The sequence below is a fragment of the Schistocerca cancellata genome, chromosome 1 (assembly GCF_023864275.1).
Source record: "Schistocerca cancellata isolate TAMUIC-IGC-003103 chromosome 1, iqSchCanc2.1, whole genome shotgun sequence".
Classification (NCBI taxonomy): domain Eukaryota; kingdom Metazoa; phylum Arthropoda; class Insecta; order Orthoptera; family Acrididae; genus Schistocerca; species Schistocerca cancellata.
The window spans coordinates 771368761-771393235 of record NC_064626.1 but is presented as its reverse complement, the minus strand read 5'-3'; the positions used below and the strand labels follow the sequence as shown (position 1 = coordinate 771393235).

Here is a 24475-nt window from a genome sequence, read left to right as displayed (position 1 = left end):
AACATATTCACTCTTCAGCGCGACTCGTTTCCCAGTTCTGGATGGCTCGAAGATCTGGGCTGTACAAATATGTATTTTGGCTGTTCAGGATATGTAGTACAAGTCTGCTAAATGTTTCGTATTAAATATACACTAATAGTAAACAACAGGGTTAGGATTATAGTGCCGGCCGCTGTGACCGAGCGGTTCTAGGCGCTTCAGTCTGGAACCGCGCTGCTGCTACGGTGGCAGGTTCGACACCTGCCTCCGGCATGGCTCTGTGTGATATCCTTAGGTTAGTTAGGTTTAAGTAGTTCTAAGTCTAGGGGACTGATGACCTCAGATGTTAAGTCCCACAGTGATTAGAGTCATTTGAACCATTTATTAGGATTATAGTACACTCTCTTTTACTAGAAGATCTTGCATACATGATATATTTAGCTTAAAACTGACATTGTAAAAGAGAAGAGAATTTAACTTGAAAATATACATCTCCGTTGTTTATTGCGTAAAAGCTTTTGATGTGAGAGATAGCCAGCATTTATGGAGCATAAGGGAAAAAAAAACTGGATACGCCAAACTCTTGATTCAAATTATCCATGATATGTGTACAAAGACGAAAATTGTTTTATCTCTGGGGCAGGAGTCAACGGAAAGAATTCTAATTAATCAAGGAGTACACCAAAATTGCAGCGTCTCTACAGCGCTCAATGCTCTTCAATGACTGTATACGTATGATCTTCAAATATATGTATATTGTTTCGCAGCACAGCATCTGCTAGATTCCAAACCTGTTTTCTATGTACTCTCTCCAAATGGTCCCGTCAATAAGTACCAACCATTATTCTTGCGCCGGCTGGTGTGGCCGTGCGGTTCTAGGCACTTGAGTCTGGAACCGCGTGACCGCTACGGTCGCAGGTTCGAATCCTGCCTCGGGCATGGATGTGTGTGATGTCCTTAGGTTAGTTAGGTTTAAGTAGTTATTTCTAGGGGACTGATAACCGCAGATGTTAAGTCCCATAGTGCTCAGAGCCATTTGAACCATTATTCTTGCGACGTTCTGGTTCATTTAATTTCGTTAGGGCCATCCGTCAACAGTAGGGCTGGCAACGTGCTTTGCAAATAATTTCCAAACTCGTTTACCATTTCTATATATTATCATGGAACCATTAATTATGCCTTTCAACATTGAGTCTGATAAGCCCATGCTGTTTAGTAACTACCTCAATGCGTTATTATTATTATGGATGGAAACGTGGAGCTGTCACGTCCATTCCCGTTATGGAAAAGTGCAGTTTGAAACCATAAATTTGACAGATTGAGATGAATATTGTAGAATAAAAGCTGTAAGAGAGGTGATCCCCATTATGTGGAACAGCCCGCTGCGCCTAATGAAGTGCTTATACTGTATCTGCTGTCCATCAGACAGGAACTAATTGCTAGCGTAGTAACGCGCCCGTGACAGACTCTATGTACATTCGTACACATATCATATTTTCTTCTTGTGTTATTCTAAAATAGTGCAGTAGACGTATGATATACACAAACGATGAATATGTGGATATGGTTCTGGTCCTCGGTGTATTTCATAACTGGGCTGGTGTTGCCACTCGTGAATATGCTGCTAAATTTCCTGGTCGTTGTCACCCAGGTAAAGATGTGTTTCATCGTCTGGAGGTCCGCCCCGGTAGCTGAGTGGTCAGCGTGACAGACTGTCAATCCTAAGGGCCCCGGGTTCGATTCCCGGGTGGGTCGGAGATTTTCTACGCTCAGGGACTGGGTGTCGTGTTGTCCTAATCATCATCATCATTTCATCACCATCGACGCGCAGGTCGCCGAAGTGGCGTCAAATCGAAAGACCTGCACCAGGCGAACGGTCTACCCGACGGGAGGCCCTAGCCACACGACATTTCCATTTTATCGTCTGGAGCTTCCACTTCAGGAGACAGGTCCTCTCCTTCGACCATCACGTGACAGGTGTCGTCCACAGACGGGCCGCACTCCATCTACTGAGAGAGCTATTCTGGAGGACACACACCAAGAACCCCAGCGCTGTACACGTAGCGTAGCAATGCAGCTGCGTGTCTCGCAACGAACGGTCGTTGACGAGCTGCACGAGCATGGGTTGCTTCCCTGTCATTTTTCTTCAACGTAATATTTGCATCCTGCGGACCGCAGTCTGCGGATACAATCCTGTGAATGGTTCCAACAACAAGACGCCAATGATGACTTCATAAACACTGTAATATGGTCTGATGAAGCAGCGCTCACTCGTGAGGGTGACTTCAGAATGCACAATACTCACCATTGGGGTGACGTTAAGACGCACGTCACCCACGGCACTGGATATCAAGTTCGCTTTGGCACGAACGTCTGGGCCAGAATGTTGGGAGACAGGAGTTTGGGTCTTTTCTTGTTGCCTGACCGATTGACTGGCCGAAGGTATGATGCATTCCTCTCAAACAGTTTGCCTGACGCACTGGAAGATGTTCGACCTCATCTTCGGCTGGGATTATTGTTCCAACATGATGGGGCACCTCTACACTTTGTAGTTAATGTGTTACGGTATTTAGAGAGAACGTTTCCAGGGAAATAGCTCGGACGAGGAGGTCTAGTTGTATAGACCCTGCGTTCACCTAACCTAAATCCCTTGGATTTCTTCCTTTGAAGACTCTTGAAGGAGCACGTGAATTCTATTCCGCCGACAAGCCTGGAAGAACTTATAGCGCGTGTTCATGTTTCTCTTCTATCTGTGGATGCAGTTATGTTGCGAAGAGTACAGAGCTCTATGATCCAGCGGGTCGCGCAATGTTTGGACATGCGGGGTGTCGCTTTGAGAATCTGCTATGAGGCCAAGGTATTCTTTTGTAAGCGTCATGCGGTTATTAACATGAAAATTATTATTGTGACAGGTTGCTAATGTGTTACATCTGAGCGGACGAACTGCATGCAGTATAAATGGCTAGTAGATGCTGAGTTATTTAACTGTGCAGTCATCTTCAGCGTCTCTAAATTGATATTGTTTTTGTAGTTATTCTGTCCTATGACAGGTAGTTTGTTTCAATGTCTATTTCTTGCTTGTCTGACCATGTTTTGGTTATGTTCATTTTTACAGAACACTGTGTTATGTAAATGTCGGATACGTATGGCTTAAGAAACGGTATTTACCACAATATTATATGCAAAATGAAATTGGTAAATAGAAACAAATACGCCTCGATCCAGAATCGAACCCACGACCTCTTGCATGCTACTCCAAAACAGCACTACTGCTATATGCTGACAGAGACAGTTACCATACATGTGATTACTGTGTTGCCAGGCTAATCTTTAACGGAAATAAGCACAGGCCAAAATTTTGTGTGACAAAAAATGGTTCAAATGGCTCTAAGCTCTATGGGACTTAACATTTGAGGTCATCAGTCCCCTAGACTTAGAACTACTTAAACCTAACTATCCAAAGGACATCACACACATCCATGCCCGAGGCAGGATTTGAATCTTCGACCGTAGGAGCAGCGCGGTTCCAGACTGAAGCGCCTAGAACCGCTCGGTCACAACGGCAGGCTTTCTGTGACATTTTTGTATTGCTATTATATGAGGAATCGCGCTGCGAAATCATGCAGATCATCAGTTCATTCTGCAGTACGATGAAGATAAAGTTAAAAAATTACTACATCTGCTAAATACTATTTGTAAAAGCTATAATTTTCTCATATAGGACAAATACGAAAGCTATAGAAAGGAAGGAAAAGATCCAGTTGGAGCCAAGATGACAATTGACAATCAACGGATGGAACAAGTTTCAAATGGTTCAAATGGCTCTGAGCACTATGGGACTTAACTTCTAAAGTTATAAGTCCCCTAGAACTTAGAACTACTTAAACCTAACTAACCTAAGGACATCACACACATCCATGCCCGAAGCAAGATTCGAACCTGCGACCGTAGAACAAGTTTCAAAAATGGTTCAAATGGCTCTGAGCACTATGGGACTTAACATCTATGGTCATCAATCCCCTAGAACTTAGAACTACTTAAACCTAACTAACCTAAGGACAGCACACAACACCCAGCCATCACGAGGCAGAGAAAATCCCTGACCCCGCCGGGAATCGAACCCGGGAACCCGGGCGTGGGAAGCGAGAACGCTACCGCACAACCACGAGATGCGGACAACAAGTTTCAAGCTTCACGTACGTTGATGGTGATTTATCTTTTGACGATAATGACGAAGTAAAGAAAAAGCTTTATCGATCTCAATATATGTGTGTGTGCAACAATTCGGAGAACATTGAAAGGTAAGATGAGAGAAGATACTCGAATTTTATGGCTGTGGCAACATTGTTTAATGGAACGAGACGTAGCTGACCGAAACCAAATAGACTCATCTGAAATGCAGTTCCTCAGATCAGGAAAGCGATACTCCCTAAAAGACAAAAAACGCAATGACAGGTAAGGCACCAATTATGTATGTTCTTGTCGAATGACAGAATTTATAAGAACAAGATAAATTGTGAAAACCGCATTTTTAGGATGGAAAACAACAGAATTTCAATACTTGCCCTTAGATATCATCCTATCGGAACGTGATATGTTGGCCGATCCATGAGGAGGTGGCAAGAAAACTGAGGTGGGAACAGGCTAACAGCCTAATCCTGGAAGAGGAAGTAAGGATGATTGCATCCGACAGCATTATAGGGTGTTTTGACTTTATGGTGCGTCGCCGTTTCTGCAAAGTGTCTTCACAGCGCCGAGCATTGATTGTGGAACTCGACGAGCAGGGGAAGCACCCTGTTGCACCATCACGCCCGCCCCCACGCTGCCACTCGGACGAAAGCTACGCTTCGGCAATTTGTTTGGGAAACACTGCAACTTCCTCCGTAAAGCCCGAATCTTATCACGTCATTGACGACATGAAGAAAGACATGCGCGGACGTCGGTTTTAGTCGGACAACAAAGTGCAAGAGTGGGTATTGATGTAGATCCGTCGGCGGTCGACCGCGTTCTACAAAACAGGAATTGATCGTCTCGTCTCGGAGAGACATAAATGTTTTAAAATGTGTGGCGATTACTTCTGAATGGAATCATTCCATGGTCCCATTGTGGCTGGTGTTCGATATTCATTTCACTGTACCTTAGCGGCCATATTCCACTAGTCACCATGCGTCTTGTGGTGGAGAGGTAATTTTGGTACCTTCCCTGTTCAACTAGCGAACGGTGAGCGGCTAGAAATGCTGTTGGTTAGCCTCCGTACGAGTTGTAATCTGTCTCATTTCACCTTTACGGTCTTACGGCGAAATGTGTGTCACTGGAGGAACTACGCTTTCCTGTTGATTGTGAACATACTTAGGTTGTCGAACAGACACACACAAATGTACGCCTGTGTGGCTGACATCAGTCCGTTGTAGAATTCTGGAACACTTTTTATATTCCCGTGTTGTTACCATTTTTGAGACAGGAATTCTCACCCGTAGGAACCAACATGCGTTCTGCAGCCAGCGATCGTGTGAAACCAAAGTAACGAGACTCAGAAGGCAGGAGATATCGGCGCCCAGGTAAATGCATTGTATCTTGACTTCTGGAAGGCGTTAGATACAGTTCCGCACTGCCACCTAATGAACGAACTACGAGCTTACAGAATATCACATCTGCCTATTTATTGCATTGATGAGTTCCTCGCAAATACAGCACAGCATGCCACTCTTAAAACGAAGAAATTTTAAGACGTAAAACTAACGCTGGACATTGTCCAAGGAACTATTAACAGTTCTATAACACCGCTTATATACGTTTGTGTGTGTTCATAGTATATATATAAATTATCTTGTGAATGAGGTAGGAAGCTCCAAGGCTGTTCGCAGACGAAGCTGTTACGCATAGGAAGGTTGCAACACCAGAAACTAATCGTAGGAAAAGCAGATGCCAGACAGATCAAGTGGAAGAATCCTCAGGTACGTAGTCCATCCACGAAGGCGGCAGTATAACAATACCTCGTTCGACTGATACTTGAGTATTGTTCTTTATTCTCGGACCATTGATTGATAGAATTGGTAGAAGAAACAGAGAACGTACAAGACAGGGCAGTGTGTTTCGTGAAAGTTTCGTTTAGCAAACGCGAAAACGTCACAGAGATGCTCATGGAGATGCCGTGGGAAGCGCTATAAGAGAGGCGTTGTGTGTCACTTTGTGGTTTACGTTCCTAAAAGAGTCAACCATTATATTGCTCCCCGTTATATGTAATTCGTGAAAAGCCCATGAAGACAAAATTATAGAGACTCAATATTAGTAAGATGCTCCCCGCGCGCTATAGCACCATTCGTGATGGTTCCCCGTTCGAATCATTGCGATGCCTATTCGGACCATATTTATTTGAAAGGTACCTGAAAGAAAATTCTTATTTGGACATGTTACAAACGTGTGTAATAGCTCGAAGACAAGGGAATCATGGAACATGCGTGTTTACAGCATGACTGGGGTCCAGCACACTCTGCTAGTCATCTGCGTGGTTTCCTTGTTGAACAATGTCGAGGTCACGGGATTGCTAGCGGTTCAGCTATATCTACAGGCCCACCGAAAAGTTCACCACGCAGCCCGAACCTTACCAGGCTAGACAATTCATTCTGGAAATAAATAAAGCTCTACGTCGCTTAACGGCTATACAAAACTAATAAAGAACTGCGTGAAAATGGTGAGAAAGTCTACCGAAGCTTAACTCAGTAGATGTTTTTCAAAATGTCAAGGAGGACATGTAGTCGCATAGACCTCTATATAAGCTCAAGGGTGGCACTTCTGCTGGATTCATGGTTTTTATCCAAAGGTCATACAATGGATTATACCCCACAATTTGTTTCTCTGAACATATTTTTTCGTAAGTAAGTTTAGTGTCACTATCAGTCAACACCTCTTTTACATGTACTGTTTTCCTACAGACTCAGTCCGCAGCTCGTGGTCGTGCGGTAGCGTTCTCGCTTCTCACGCCCGGGTTCCCGGGTTCGATTCCCGGCGGGGTCAGGGATTTTTTCTGCCTCGTGATGACTGGGTGTTGTGTGATGTCCTTAGGTTAGTTAGGTTTAAGTAGTTGTAAGTTCTAGGGGACTGATGACCATAGATGTTAAGTCCCATAGTGCTCAGAGCCATTTGAACCATTTTAGCCTACATACTACATCAAGTTTTATGGCCTTACGCCAGCGTAATAGGATTTATTTCCTGTTGGTATAAACTCTTGCCCTGTGTTCGCAGCATTTATCGTTGTAGGAGTTATCTCTCATCATCTTCAAAGTGTGCCCCACATAGAGAATCCTTAAGTGGCCCAAATATGTGGAAGACCGATGGCGCCACGACTAAGCTATAGGGTGGATAAGGCAAATGATATGCAACCCCATTTGGCGAGTGTTCGCGGGATCTGAGACTCCTATGTGAGCTTGCGACGTCTCATTAGAGCAAGATTTCTCTTGGGTTCTTGTCAGACCAAACACGTCGGAAACGGTTCTTGAGTTTTCATATATGCCTCAGAATTAATGGCTGACTCGTTTGACAACACATCCACGAGAAAAACACCATCAATATCCCAAAAACCTGTCATCATGACTTTTCCATCAAAGGAAGCTGCTTTGAACTTCTTCATTTTTTGTGATTGCCGATGCTGCTACTCCACTGACTGCCATCTTGTTTCCGGCTCAAAGTGATGCTTCTTACAAAAATCCGTGACAGAAAAGGCTCTCGATTGGTCTCAAATTGCTCCAACAGTTCCGGTGAAATGGCTTTTCTTTGAATCTTGTGGCCTGTTGCGAACATTCGTGGAACCAATCTTGAGCACATGTTTGAGTATCCAATAGTTTGGGACGGCTCTCACGTACTTCAATTGCTCAGCGATAGCGCTGGAGCCAGTTGTAGCGTCGCGATGATGCGCAGGTCAGCACAAATAATGGCACTCGCGCGATTCACCATATCGGGAGCAGTGGCTATGAAAAGACGTCCCGAAAATGGCCGATAGTGGAGCTCACAGTTCCTGCCCTTTCTGACGCTTTAGCTCTCTTTGTCTATCGTCCAATAGCACTCCTATCAAGCGCATAATTACTATTTACAGCAAGTTGTTTTTAACGAGTGTCTTGCTTAGAAGTTATTTTGGTAGTACATTACTGACATCTGTCAGAATTGTTTGAAACTTCCCACACTTACAGAAAAGACATCAAACTTTAAGCACCTAGACGTTTTTCTATACATATTTATGGCTGAAGAAAAAAATTTGATGGCATTATTGAGCAACTCTTGTTTCTATGTATTCCAGAACAAGAAGTATTTTGTGCAGGCGGTGCTGAACAGCTTTTAGGAAGGTTAAAAATTGCGTTATAAATTACACAGATTTACCACTATTTTTTTACTGAAGACAATCGATTTCGGTCCAACACTCTGCTGTACAAGTGTGTATAATTCTAATACATAATCATTATGTGTACAGACATTGCACGTAGACCATCACGTCCTAATACCAGAGAGTACTTACAAAAACATCTCACCTATGCATTCTTAGCATTGCAATTGTGAGCATGGATAGGTGAGTTGCTTTTGTAAGTTCTCTCTTGTATTATTATATGATGGTGTACGTGTAATGCCTGTACACTTAATGGTTACGTATTAGAACTGTACACGCTTGTTATCTGGTTTTTACCTTTTGGTGCTGGAGACCCGAAGGTGGTCTCATGCTGAACCGAAATCGACCGTCTTTAATGAAAAAAAAATTATGGCGGACTGTGTATTTTATAATGAATTTTTAATACTCTAAAATACAGTTTTGTTTGACCTACGGGTACAGGGACACACTGTAGATTCAGACGAAGTAGTATATTGGTTGAATTTTGTGGGGACGTACGTTTTACGAATTTTAGCATTTAGCCACATCATGGTTTCGCGGCTCGCGTTAAAATATCATGTAATATGAGGGCCAACCAAAAGCTAATGCCTATCATTTATTTTCATGGAAACTACAGCAGAGACGGGAAGCACTTTAACACAATGGAACAAAGCAAATTTTCAGCTACATATTGTCGTTTTTCAACATAGTCACCAGGATTTGTTATGCAATTTTGTTAACGAACAATAACTTGCATGCTGCGCTTATAATGACATGCTCCCGCTGAGGGTAGCCACTATTTTACAGCTGTGATGACAACATCTGAGATCGAAAATATTCGCCGCGTAATCAGTCTTTCACTAGCGCAGAGAGAAGGATCCCAGAAGACTGTGTACATCACTTTGCCTGCCGTTGGCTGCGTCTGGAACATCATTTTTGTTGGAGGATTCGCATGTCGTCACTTCACTGACTGTGCTTTGGGCTCCAGTTCGTACTGTTGATACCACGCCTTATCTCTGGTGATGATGACGCTCAGAAAATTGTCCCTTTTAGTCTCGTATTGGTCCAATAGGTCCCCATAAATTTACATTTGATTTTATTTTTTGCCTCATATAAATATCGACAGGACCCATCTCGCACACTTCGCAATAACCGAGCTTAGTGTCCGTGGCATTATAGTCGACGTTCAGTTGTACACTGGATTCCATCAGCACTGATGAGTTGATCGAGAAACTGTTCGCTAAGGGAGATGAGAACTGAGCAGCGTCAACCGGCTTTTCGAGCGCAGCCTTTTCACCACTACTGAGACTCAGTACCCACCGCCTCGTGTTACTCTTGTATATTAGCGTTGTTACACTACTGGCCATTAAAATTGCTACACCGAGAAGAAATGCATATGATAAACGGGTATTCATTGGACAAATATATTATACTAGAACTGACATGTGATTACATTTTCACGCATTTTGGGTGCATAGATCCTGAGAAATCAGTACCCACAACAACCACCTCTGGCCGTAATAACGGCCTCGACATAGAGTCAAACAGAGCTTGGATGGCGTGTACAGGTACAGCTGCCCATGTAGCTTAAACACGATACCACAGTTCATCAAGAGTAGTGACAGGCCTATTGTAACGACCCAGTTGCTCGGTCACCATTGACCAGACGTTTTCATGTGTGAGAGATCTGGAGAATGTGCTGGCTAGGGCAGCAGTCGAACATTTTCTGTATCCAGAAAGGCCCGTACAGGACCTACAACATGCGGTCATGCATTATCCTGCTGAAATGTAGGGTTTCGCAGGGCTCGAATGAAGGGTAGAGCCACGGGTCGTAAAACATCTGAAATGTAACGCCCACTGTTCAAAATGCCGTCAATGCGAACAAGAGGTGACCGAGACGTGTAACCAATGGCTCCCCATACCATCACATCGGGTGATACGCCAGTATGACGATAACGAATACACATTTTCAATGTGCGTTCACCAAACACGGATGCGAGCATAATGATGCTGTAAGCAGAACCTGGATTCATCCGAAAAAATGACGTTTTGCCATTCGTGCACCTAGGTTCGTCGTTGCGTACACCATCGCAGGCGCTCCTGTCTGTGATGCAGCGTTAAGGGTAAACGCAACCATGGTCTCCGAGCTGATAGTCCATGCTGCCGCAAGCGTTGTCGAACTGTTCGTGCAGATGGTTGTTGTCTTGCAAACGTCCCCATCTGTTGACTCAGGGATCGCGACGTGGCTATACGATCCGTTACAGCCATGCGGATAAGATGCCTGTCATCTCGATTGCTAGTATTACGAGGCCGTTGGGATCCAGCACGGCGTCCCGTATCACCCTCCTGAACCCGCCGATTCCATATTCTGCTAACAGTCATTGAATCTCGACCAACGCGAGCAGCAATGTCGCAATACGATAAACCGCAATCGCATTAACCTACAATACGACCTTTATCAAAGTCGGAAATGTGATGGTACGCATTTTTCCTCCTTACACGAGACATGATAACAACGTTTCACCAGGCAACGCCGGTCAACTGCTGTTTGTGTACGAGAAATCGGTTGGAAACTTTCCTCGTGTGAGCACGTGGTAGGTGTCGCCACCGGCGAAAGCTGCGAAAAGAAAGCTGCGAAAAGCTAATCATTTGCACATCACAGCATCTTCTTCCTGTCGGTTAAATTTCCCGTCTGTAGCACGTCATCTTCGTGGTGTAGCAATTTTAATGGCCAGTAGTGTAGTACGCCGCTTTCGGGATTCGGGGAAGTGCGCCGGCCTCGGATCGAATCCGCCGGCCGGTTAACGGCGAGACCAGCCTAGATGTAGTTTTGGGCGGCTTCTCATATCCGACGGGTTGTTAATCATGTCCCGCCCAAATTCCACAATTTTACACAATTCGCAAACATTTCAGAAACATTCTCACGCTGCCTCGTCGATTTAATCTAGACGCAGACAGATCGTAATACACAGATTTCGTCTTTGATGGGGGCTGGCGAAGGGATGGAGACAAGAAAGGCATCAGGCCATCCTGTACCACTAACAGTGCCAAATCCAGAATAAGAACATACCGACACCCTGCCGGCACGAGATAAAGGCCAGGAAAAAGAAGATCACAGTTTTATACGTGCATTTCGTTATTATGAGATAGCATGTTTAAACGTACTGCTGCAGCTGCTGTCTGTCACAGAACAACGAAACCAACAGGAAATGAGCATGAACATTCGAAAATTGGTACAAGACCAACATAATCTGACTTGGACACAAGCCACCATAAAAAGAAGATTTCATTTCGGAATGAGCCTGGTAGACAAGGGGTTTGGGACACAGTGGCGAGAGCTGCTCGTTGAGAAGACGCTCGCTTCGCGAGGGAGGCTGGCGGTGTCGGCGTGGCGCCGCCCTGCGGCACTCCGGGTCGGGTCGGCCGCCGCTATTGACGGTGCGTGCCGCGCGCATGCGCACTGGCGCCGCGCTGCCGCAGCCGCAGGACCTGTTACTCCCGCGCCCGCGTATTGAGCCCGACACCTCCGGCAAGCGGCAGCGCCCTCGGCGCAAGAACTTTTCGTGTCGCCCGATGCGTGCAGACGTCCCCTCGTCCAGAATGGCACACACACAGAGAGAGAGAGACGAAAAAAAGCAGAGCGAGCATCGACGCGTATCGAGCCGCTAGTCGCGAAGGCGCGGGTGCGGGAGCGCTGGTGTATATCGCTGGAGCGATGGGCCGGCATCTGGCACTTTTTATGCCGCGCTGCGGTTGACACAGCTGCTGGCGCAACGGCGGGTAGCGTGTTTACCACGCCGCTAGCCCAGTTCCCCTGCATCTATGTCGGAGGAGCCGCACTCGCGGCAGTACTCTCCTTTTACAGTTTTATGCGCAACTTTTTTTTTTAAAATTGAGGTAGAGTAAAAGTAAGCATTGTCGACTCCGGAAAATGTTAGAGTATCGCCCCAGTCTTTCAGGTTCTTGTTGTTGTTGTGGTCGTCGGTCGGAAGACTGGTTTTATGCACCTCTCCACGCTACTGTCCAAGTCTCTTCATCTCCAAATAACTACGGCACCTCTCGTCCCTTTGAACCTGCTTACTGTTCTCGTCTCTTGCTTTCCATCTACAATTTTTACCCCCAACGCTTACCTCCGATACTAAATCGACGATTCCCTGATATGTTAGAATATGTCCTATCAACCCATCCCTTCCTTTACTCAAGCTATGGCACAAATTTCTTTCCTCCCCAATTGTATTCAGTACCTCTTCGTTAGTTAGATGACCTTCACATCTAACCTTCAGCATTCTTCTTTAGCATTTCATATCAAAAGCTATTCTGTCTGTCTGAACTGTTTGTAGACCTCGTTTCACTTCTCTACAAGACTCCAGAAAAGATTTCAGAAAAGCGTTGCTAACACATTTATATTCAATTTTAGCAATTTTTTCTCTTCTTCAGAAACGACTTTCTTGCCACTGCCATTCTACATTTTACATTCGCTCTACATCGGCCATCATGAACAGTTTTACTGCCCTAATTGCAATACTCATTGGATAGTTTTAGAGTCTCATTTTGTTATCCAATCCCCTGATTAATTTCGTCTACTTTCCGTTATCCTTGTTTTGCTTTTCTTGATGTACATCTTACATCTTTCCTTCAAAACGCTGTCCATTCCATTCAACATCTTTCAAGTTTTTTTCTGTCTCTGCCAGAATTACAATGTCATCGGTAAACAGAAAAGTTTTCTTTGTTTCTTCTTGATGTTTAATTCTCTTTCGACATTTCTCCTTTCTTTCCTTCACAGCTTGGTCAGTGTACAACGCATACACTTCAATGCTGTCTCACTGGCTTCTCAACCAATGCTTCCCTTTCATTCCCTTAGAGTCTTATAACTGCCCCGTGGATTTTGTACAAGTTGTAGACATCAGGTAGGATATCAGCGATAGTATTCGCTCATGAATCACTACCCAGTACGAAAGTGAGGAAGGATTACAGGGCTGTTTGACGGAATGACTCGATTATTGTGTACGGAATATGAACTGAGAGTAAACCAAAGAAACACAAAAGTAATAAGGATTAGATTCTTGAGTTTCTCCCGGCGTATTTGATAATCAAAATATCCACGGGTATGCTGCCGGTCTATAGTGTCCAACGAGCACAATATTTCGGCGATCAAACATGTCGCCATCATCAGGTGAACTGACGGACTGAGCTCCTGTGAACGTGCCGGCACGGAGATCCGTACGCTATGGCTGCTCAGAGGGAACTGAGCAGCCATAGCGTACGGATCTCCGTGCCGGTACGTTCACAGGAGCTCAGTCCGTCAGTTCACCTGATGATGGCGACATGTTTGATCGCCGAAATATTGTGCCCGTTGGACACTATAGACCGGCAGCATACCCGTGGATATTTTGGTAATAAGGATTAGCAGAAATAAGATTGGCGACAACCTTGGAGGCATGCAGCAGACGAAGTGTATGAAATCTGCAGCCCTGGAAGCAAAATAAGGAATGACGAATGAGACAATGGGGTGGGGGGGAGGTGTTTGTACGAAGCACACTAGCACTGGTGAATAGATTACTCTTCGCCGAGAAAAGCAGTTTAGGTCTTAATTTTAGGAAGGAATTTCTGTAAATTGCATCTGGAGCACAGCACTATATGCAAGTCACTCAAAGGCTGCAAGAAAAAGGGGAAAAGAAGAGTCTTGAAGTGTTTCAGCTGTGGTCTTACAGAAAAATGCGGAAACTTAAGTGGACTGACTTTTTTTTTGAGTGATTAGTGTTCTGGTTGATTGCAGCCCGCAGTTGTCAGCCGTATTTATTGTAAAATACAGTACATCGAGCAATTAACAGCAGGTATTCTTAAGAGTGAAGCTTTCCTACTCAGTGACAAACAACAAAAAAGTTTCAGACACAGTAACATTTTAAGATATGCATAATTTTCATTCACGCTGGCGAATTCGGCTGGTTACCTCAGGGTCATAGGGCAAGTAGAGCGGCCACTGCTGGGTTAGAGGTTATCAGGTCAGCTGTCATGTTATAAATTTCAAAGGGAAAGAACATGGATTCTTGAGTGTACATTATAAAGACTGTCATCTTCAAATGCAGTACATACAGGATGATTGCGTGATATTGCGAACTTTTTGGGATGAAGGAGAAGGGTAAATATATCAATCTGAGGAAAGGCACCCAGGTTCGGAAACGACTTACTCGAAGGTGATAAGCGAAAATCGTTCTCCTACCTCTGACAGTGGAATACACGTACCGGTCAAGATACAAAGATAGGCAACTTTGAGAAGTAGTAGTATGGATCAAAACAAGAAAAAAACAACGAGTAGGTATAGGCTCTAAAATGCATACCTTAAGTGCTATGAGCTCTTATCCAGTAGAAGAGATGTGTTTGAAATGGGGAGGGTGAACAAGCAGTCATAGCTCTTAAGGTGTGCATTTTAGAGCACATGTTTACTGGAAATTTTCTTCTTGTTTTGGTCCCTACTACAACCTCTGATAGTTTCCTACCCTGCAGTCTTAGATACGAAAGTATCAGTACAAGTGTTCCAACGGCAGAGGTATCAGAAAGATTTTCGCGTCTTTTCCTGACCGAGGTCCTTACCTCGAATTGACATTTCTCCATCATCCTTGGAAATTTGTTATATCATCACGGAATAATCCTGTATTTGCAACAAGGGATGTATAATTAAATTAAGGCTGTTTTTATACAACATAATGAGTAGAAGAAAAATTACATTCAAAACATTAATTCTGGTAAACATTAGTAATCGTGTCTCATATTGCGTAATATATTTAAATATAATTACTGTTTTTAATCAGTTAATCATCTGCTCGCACATGCAACACAAAAACGCTTCGTTAGGCCTATCAGCGTCGCAACTTTGGTGTCGCTGAGGTTGGCAGGAATCTGAAACAGAACAGTCGACACGAAGTGTTCCGAATGGTGCCGACTTTTAACGATCAGTATTTGGTGGCCGGTGGTCTACTTATCACGTCCTTGCTAGAGATAACCTACTGGGGGCTCAAAACATACTAATTTGTATACCTTACCAGTTAATAACGAAATCGGTACGTACGCGGCCTGACGTGCCACCACAGAACGTCAGTATTGGCTCTTGAACAAAAACGTTTCACGATCGCTGCTCTACGGAATGTAATCGTAGCTGTGCGTGCACTGAAACTGACCACGTGTCACGATCTCTAAAACCCTGTGCAATCGACAAGATTATGGCACAGACGCACATTTCGCTACGCAGCGATCGTCGGTTGAAGGTAAGCGGTCTGTCTGACATGACAAGGATGTTGGTGGACTGTGTGCTTTACGTATTTTACATGAAATTTGGGTATGATTTTTCCGTAGATGGGTCTAGCATTTGTTAAACATCGGCAGATAATAATCGAATAAGCATTATTCGAGAGTGTTTAGACTTGTCTAAAAGCAATTTCATTGAGTCCATGAAATACTGCCACGTCGCTGAATATCAAAAGGAAGGGACAGTGACAGCAATGGGTGAGAAAAATGTGAAACTTGTAAGCTTGCCACTTCTTTTGGAACTTCGCCTGAGTGTTCATACAAGATTATGAATCCGCTTCCTGCCCTGAAATATACCTCAAGTTACTGAAGATCTGAGTGGAGTTCAAATTAATGTTTCGGAGATGACAAAGTTCACTCGTTTGTTGGGAACATTAATTTACGAGGATGCCGTCTCGGCTGTCGTATAACTCAAAGAACGGCATAAGTGTCTCCTTATCTGTAGTGCTGAAAAGTTATCGCGGAAGATAAATACAAGCACGGTAAACTTGAATAGTGTAGCCCCTGAGCAAACTGCAATACAAGGGAATGAAACACGTTTTGTATAAGACAAGTATTAAGTACTTAAATACGGAGGTAGGATGGAGGTTCCAGAATTTGTGAACGGAGGAAAGCTGTAAGATAATGAAGTCTCAAAGTCCAAGTATACGAAAAATCCAATATAATGCATGAACAAATCTGATATACAAAGTCAACCGGTATGGTCAAGGACAAACATCAATTATAGTATTTAACATCTCCTCCAAACGTCATGGCACAGGAGTACTTAAAAATAAATTTACAGACGGTTGATAAATAAATGAAATTATATCGTTCCAGAGACCTTTTCGAGTCTCAAACATCTATGATGTGTATATGCAAACCGAAGAAGCGAATGAAAACTTGTACCAATACTGGGATTCGAACCCAGGTCTCCTGCTTATTAGACAGTTGCGCTAACCACCTTTTTCCCAATTCGTTCGTGATTGTTCCTTGCATTTGGTCTGCACGGACATCACTTGATACACGTTCAAGTTCATCTTTATTCTTTTACTCAGCTATCCACTAGGCCACCCGGACACAGTTTTTGGCACAACTGCACGCCTCCCTCTTCAATCCAGATTCCTGTGCATGCCCCAGCCCACTTGGTATTTCTCCTAAACAGGAACAACATTGCAGAGGCTCTCCCACTGTATTGGAACAGCGCCTCAGTATCCAACGAAACGGAGGATCCTGCCTGAAACACATAAGTGCTTTAATCAAATGAAATTGCTGTATATACACTCCTGGAAATTGAAATAAGAACACCGTGAATTCATTGTCCCAGGAAGGAGAAACTTTATTGACACATTCCTGGGGTCAGATACATCACATGATCACACTGACAGAACCACAGGCACATAGACACAGGCAACAGAGCATGCACAATGTCGGCACTAGTACAGTGTATATCCACCTTTCGCAGCAATGCAGGCTGCTATTCTCCCATGGAGACGATCGTAGAGATGCTGGATGTAGTCCTGTGGAACGGCTTGCCATGCCATTTCCACCTGGCGCCTCAGTTGGACCAGCGTTCGTGCTGGACGTGCAGACCGCGTGAGACGACGCTTCATCCAGTCCCAAACATGCTCAATGGGGGACAGATCCGGAGATCTTGCTGGCCAGGGTAGTTGACTTACACCTTCTAGAGCACGTTGGGTGGCACGGGATACATGCGGACGTGCATTGTCCTGTTGGAACAGCAAGTTCCCTTGCCGGTCTAGGAATGGTAGAACGATGGGTTCGATGACGGTTTGGATGTACCGTGCACTATTCAGTGTCCCCTCGACGATCACCAGTGGTGTACGGCCAGTGTAGGAGATCGCTCCCCACACCATGATGCCGGGTGTTGGCCCTGTGTGCCTCGGTCGTATGCAGTCCTGATTGTGGCGCTCACCTGCACGGCGCCAAACACGCATACGACCATCATTGGCACCAAGGCAGAAGCGACTCTCATCGCTGAAGACGACACGTCTCCATTCGTCCCTCCATTCACGCCTGTCGCGACACCACTGGAGGCGGGCTGCACGATGTTGGGGCGTGAGCGGAAGACGGCCTAACGGTGTGCGGGACCGTAGCCCTGCTTCATGGAGACGGTTGCGAATGGTCCTCGCCGATACCCCAGGAGCAACAGTGTCCCTAATTTGCTGGGAAGTGGCGGTGCGGTCCCCTACGGCACGGCGTAGGATCCTACGGTCTTGGCGTGCATCCGTGCGTCGCTGCGGTCCGGTCCCAGGTCGACGGGCACGTGCACCTTCCGCCGACCACTGGCGACAACATCGATGTACTGTGGAGACCTCACGCCCCACGTGTTGAGCAATTCGGCGGTACGTCCACCCGGCCTCCCGCATGCCCACTATACGCCCTCGCTCAAAGTCCGTCAACTGCACATACGGTTCACGTCCACGCTGTCGCGGCATGCTACCAGTGTTAAAGACTGCGATGGAGCTCCGTATGCCACGGCAAACTGGCAAACTGGCTGACACTGACGGCGGCGGTGCACAAATGCTGCGCAGCTAGCGCCATTCGACGGCCAACACCGCGGTTCCTGGTGTGTCCGCTGTGCCGTGCGTGTGATCATTGCTTGTACAGCCCTCTCGCAGTGTCCGGAGCAAGTATGGTGGGTCTGACACACCGGTGTCAATGTGTTCTTTTTTCCATTTCCAGGAGTGTAGTTCCACAGAGCTTTTCATGTCTCAAAGATCTATGATGTATATATGCAGATTGAAGTAGCGAATGAAACCTTGTAGCAAGGTCGGTATTCAAACAAAGGTCTCCCGCTCACTAGGCAGGTGGGTTAACCACCACAGCACCCAGGGACAGTGGCTTTGCACAACTGCATGGTCTACTCCAGCATGCCTCACTCCTCAATCCATATTCCCGCCTCAGCCAATATGGTATTCTCCCTAAACTCGAATACCAACTGGGCTTGGGTGTGAACGGGAATTTGGATTGAGCAGTGAGGCATGCTGGAGTAGCCTGTGGAGTGGTGCAAAGCAACTGTGCCAGCGTGGCGTAGTGAATAGCGCATCTATCTAGAGAGGAGGAGATCGTGGTTCGATCCCATACTTGTAAAAAGTTTTATTCGTCGCCTCAGTCTGCGTATATACATGCTGATAAGTAGACTTGTGTGAGAGAGAACCTGTTTGTAAGTAACTTGAATTTACCGATAATTAACTCGGTGATGGACACCAGTCACCACTTCGCAATCCACCATACGCCCAAATATAAATCGCAACGCGAGAAGGACACGATATAACACAGCCGAAACACCCTCACGATTTCCATAATGCTTTTTGCGATGTTATTTTTTTGTTGAAATTTACTGGGACAATGCGCACGCATCAAATACATAAGGCACGAATGAGAAACACTTCTGCCCTATTTTGCTGCTCAGGATGAAAGACGAAACGAAAGTTCTTCAAGCTGCATGAGGCTATCAACCGAAATATACGCGTCCAGTGTTCTGACTGGCTGGCACCGGTCAAAGGTCTGGCGTCGCTACAAGATATACCTGTTTTTTCTGTTTGTGAAGATGTGCTGCACCTGCGGACAGAGAATACTGGCAACTAGTTTGTGAGTCGACAAATGACTTACGCATAGCGCACGGTTGCACAGTGTATGAAAAGAGCTCGCGACCACGCGAGCGCCTTTCAAAGAGAAAGGAAGAGTGGTTGCATGTGCAAGATATGTGACTACCGTTTAGCGGAATCTTTATGATCTGGTACACGCAGCCTACCTCCAGATGTACAGATCCATCTCATCTTAATACGACGAGAAAGTAGATGGTATTCACGCAGAACGTCCATTTCTTGCAAAGAAGAAATCTCTCTTCCATCACGATAACGTGCTCGCAAACATACGTCGGATCGTTCTTTTAAAATTGAAATACTTCAAAGCGAAGGCCGTACAACATCTGTCGTGTTCGAATCTCAGCGGTTTACTAAACCTGAAGAAGCGCGGATAGAGGGACGAAAGAAGCTGAGATAGACGTTATTTTACAAAGGCGAACAAAGTATATTTTACTAACATAAGGATACTGCAGAGTTGTTGGACTAAATGGACTGACTTATGCAGTTACCGTGGTAAAATAAAAATAAAACATTACCTCTCGAATCCTGTGTTGACTTTGTGAGGATGTGTCTTCCGTAATAATCTTGTATGAAGTCTTCGACATTGTTTCCTTCTATCGGGCTCGGATAGACGAAGCAGTTAAGGCGAACGCTCGCGTAAAGCGGAAAATCCTGGTTTGAGTCCCTGTCCAGAACAAATTTTCGTGTCACTAGTAAATTGAGCAGCTGAAGTCTAATCGTGTTAGCAAAAGCGAATACATTTCTTCTATAATAACCTTCTTCTTTTCTATTTTGCTGAACATGTAGACTTCTCTGCTTGCAATCTTGGCCTTTGTACCATGTTTCTCATTGTTGTTATAGCTCCATTAATTATCAATTTTCACTGCTCCCTGTCTACATGAACATCCACTAAGAGGTTGGACCTATTTTGTGGCCGACAAGTCTAATCTAATCTGGGTATTTTTCAGATGAAGCTCTTTTAACCGTTTACAGAAATTTTCTTTCACACTCTCCCCTTTTCCACTTATAAAGTTATATTCCCCTATGAACTATGGGATGATTAAAAGCTCCTCCAATTATTATACGATACCTACGTATTAGGGAATGTAAATCATCTCTGAAGTAATATTACTTTTGCAGCTGATAGCAGGATCCAACTATAACTTTAGTATAAAGTTTTATTCGTGCTCAAATCATTTAACATGTAGACTCAGTATCTACTTTTCATTCAGCTGATTAATGATTTTTTCCCCGCTACTACAAATACATCACTCCCATGGCATGGCCGCTGGCTTTATGTAAACACCGAGATTTGTCTGGAACGTCTCGTTGCTATGAGTGTCTGGCTTCAGACAACTCTCGTCGCCGAGTATTATTGCATGCTGAGAAAAGGGAGTTTTAGTAAATCGTTAGAATATCAGTATAAATCGACGGATAGATCCTATCACAGCTTGATAGTTAAACGACGCTCTAAGAGGTGTCAGAGCGAGAAATCTAAACGTTGTTTCGGGATCGATGGTATAGTGCCAGAAACGACAGCTTGACTAGCAAACGGTAGTGCTCTGCATTATATCAAGTGTGGCTACCCTCAATTAGTTTTTCCGTAATGACCATAAACTACGTGCGGGCCAGTGTCGCTGGAGTTGTGTAAAAGCAATGGGAAACTTCGTTCCCCCGACACTGTCCAACCTGAGCAGGAACCCTATGTTGTGAACCTGCTTCCAGCGACACTTGTAAAATACCATGACCCCGTATCTACGTTTCGTCAGCCGCTAAATACAGTCCAATTCATTACAGTCCCTTATATATCTCAGCAACCTCACCTACGCTCCTGTACATTTGACTTTTTTTCTTTTTTTTCAAGACAGGGAACCATATACAAGAGAAGATATAGCCACAACTGTATAGAATTTCATTTATGTTTCCCTCTAGGAAATGATTCGTGGGATTTTGTAAGTAGATTTAGCGACACAGTAACTTTTTCCTCTGCGTATCTGCCACAACATTTTATAGAGTTTATGTGAAACATGTCAATAAGGTTTGGCCATTCCCGTTGCTTTTTTTTTAATATGCACAACATCCTGTGTTGGCCAGACTTTAAATAAGTATCCCAAACATGAGTAGCAGTACGACCTGCAAATTAGTTTCACCATAATTGCTCTTGGAGCCACTACTATCCCAGTTTTTTCAATTTGCTATTCCTCTAATAATACATTTACCTGTTGTTTATTTGACACTACACATTCAGTAATTATGTAACTTTGCTGTTGAAAGACAATTTAAAATGAAGTCTTTCCGGCATCGTTAAAAGGGATGAACAAACCCAGAATCCCAATATTTCAGACACGAAATCAGTGGGGTAAGATGTGCTTGTAATTTAGTATTGAGATTCTGTATTTTCTCATTTTCGTGTCCTATGTTTAAGGAAATTGTTAATCACAAAATAAGGATTCACCACGTTTTGGCCGGCCGCGGTGGTCTAGCGGTTCTAGGCGCTCAGTCCGGAACCGTGCGACTGCTACGGTCGCAGGTTCGAATCCTGCCTCGGGCATGGATGTGTGTGATGTCCTTAGGTTAGTTAGATTTAAGTAGTTCTAAGTTCTAGGGGACTGATGACCACAGATGTTAAGTCCCATAGTGCTCAGAGCCACTTTTTGAACCACGTTTTGTAAGGTACCCACGAATGTAGAGTCCATGATGGAAACATATTTATATATTGTACTGCAGTCATCTATATCACTTTTAATGTGAAGCTTTTATTTATCAAGAAAACCTCAATGAAGAAAGTACTGTTTTGTAAGTGTAAGAACTCTGGAATGCTTGAGGACGTCTTTACAAAATGTTCGATTTATAGTACTAGATAATATTCTTATAATTCTTATTGCACAACAACTGCTGAACTGACTTTAGATGCATAGCACCAAAAGATTATTCCGTGAAGACGACGGATGAGAAAGTCTGAGAAATAATTTTGACAGGCAGTTTGCGTCACTATGATTTACACTTACACACTCGAACGTGCTACCTGAATAAGGAAAGAACTGCTCATGTTTGTGTTAGTCATGTATTATATAGCTAACAGGGGATGTTAGCTTGAGGAAAGTAAAGCAACAGGAATGGCCAGACTATTGTGAGATGTGAATGATTATTACATAAATCCCAAAAAATGTTCACTAGTAGATAAGCAGAGGAGGACGTTACTGTGAGTAGTATGGAGATGGCAGCATGATCTCAATTTTATATCAAATTGATAAGCAAATTAATTGAATTCATCAATTCATTACCCCCCCCCCCCCAACCACGCCCACCCCCACCCCCAGATGACGTCATGTGTTTTCTCAGCCTGCACGTGGATCTCCGCATCCTCTCCTTCCCCACCCCTCCCACCCCCACTCCCCCATCTATATCTCCCCCTCCCTCATCCCCCACCTGCTCTGTTGGTGGGAATTTCGAACTTTGGTGGGAATTTTGAATTTTGGTGGGAATTTCTTTGTCTCAGTGGTGTGCTGACGTTCCACTTCACACCCCTTCCTCCACCCAGGAATTATCGGGAAATTAAAAATGGTGATGCCCTTTCTGGGACTCAAACCCTGGTCCACCTGGATGGAATGCCCCAGTGCACCCCCCAACACATGGAAACTGCTGAGATGCAGGAGAGGAAGGTTAGGTTAGCCTACTTTATTTATTTTGGATGGGAAAGTGAAGTAAAGATTCGTCCTAATCACATAATTAGTGATAAATATTGGGCCTAATTACACAACTATATGCGCAGTGCTACACAAAGACTGCCCAAAATCGCAATACAGCTCCAAAATTGACAACGTCTTACAACTGGTGTTATCCTGCTCGTAAAAAATTCCACAATACGACTCGAAACTTGTGGCAGACGCACTCAGACACTACCCCACACCTACAAGCTTGCAGGAGAAAGGCTGAGGTGCTAAGATCTTATCTTCGATTTTTTGTTTTTTTTTTTTTTTTTTGTGGGTAATGTATTCAACTGACAAGAAGCTGGTGATGGACAGAGAGGAGTTTAATAAGTGTATTAACTGTAAACATACAGCTGAGGACTGTATCTATCACTGTTTTACGTCACAGTTCACTACAGACGCCTGCTCGACAATCACCTTGCAGCCCAGGTGATCGAAGCCAATACACACTACTGCAACTGATGGAAAAGATGCATCACTGTTCTAATTAAACTTCGAAATTGCCATGAAAAAACCAGCACTCATATTGAATGGGTCATAATGCAACACATGTGCTGGGAAAAATTGTCGTCCCAAAAGACTGCAGAGGGGGCGATAGTTGAATGTGCATTCTTCTCTATGGGCACTCACGAACTAACCAATTTGGAGGCAGTCTTACCGCCCTCCTTCCTTACCTCCCCCTCCTCACCTTGCCACTCTGGTGGTCCACAAAGAGACCGTTCTGGTGCCATTGATATACTATACTGTCTCCAGTCTGTGGAATCAGTCACAGACAGAAGAAAATGCTTCTTGCAACAATCTGTTAAACGTATTTCTCAGGAACACTGAACCCTCAACGGCTTGGAAAACAGGAAGCCCTCCGCTTAAAGCGGTCATGGACCCCACCGTACCTGGTAGCACAGTATCCCTCAGCTGCGGCCGGAGCAGCATGCAAGGCATGGCATCAGCTCCCTGTGGCCGCAGACTGCCTGGAGGCGATGGTCCTTAGCCAACGCAAAAGCATGTATAGTCAGCTAAACAATAGGAGATAAATTGAGAGTCACCCCAAGTGCAACTTGTCCGTCTAAACTATAGCGACACATCCCCGCCCCCCACACGCTGCCATCCTGGTTGCGCACAGCTGTGTCAGAGATCTCACACACATTGGACCATCCTCCACATCACCCCAAAGTAAGCGTTACTATACTTTTCATAATCTCCCTATCCAAAATGCATGCATGTAGATCATCGGGAAGAGGGGAATTCTTAGGATTTTTTGTAGGCTGGTGTATAGGACAAGCAAATATCCTTTTAAAAAATCAAAGAACGCATGGGAAAGCCTACAATATGATCATATACACACAGAAAAATATCAAAAATATGAAAAATGACATAAAATCGGTAAAAATCGAGGAGCACCTGGTATAATTACGACAAATTGATGGGAAATACGTAAAATTAAGGAAATACGACGAATTACGTGAATTGACTTAGAATACACAAAATCAGAGAGAAAGTACCAAGAAATGCGGGGAATTGAGGTGGGTTGGGGGTACCCGGAC

The 24475-nt window shown here is 44.5% G+C and overlaps 1 protein-coding gene across 8 annotated transcripts in view; it reads left to right on the top strand.

Moving 5' to 3' along the window:
• LOC126186955 (diacylglycerol kinase theta) overlaps positions 1-24475 on the top strand; it is a 703899-nt gene that overhangs the window by 102172 nt on the left and 577252 nt on the right. The window lies entirely within an intron of this gene.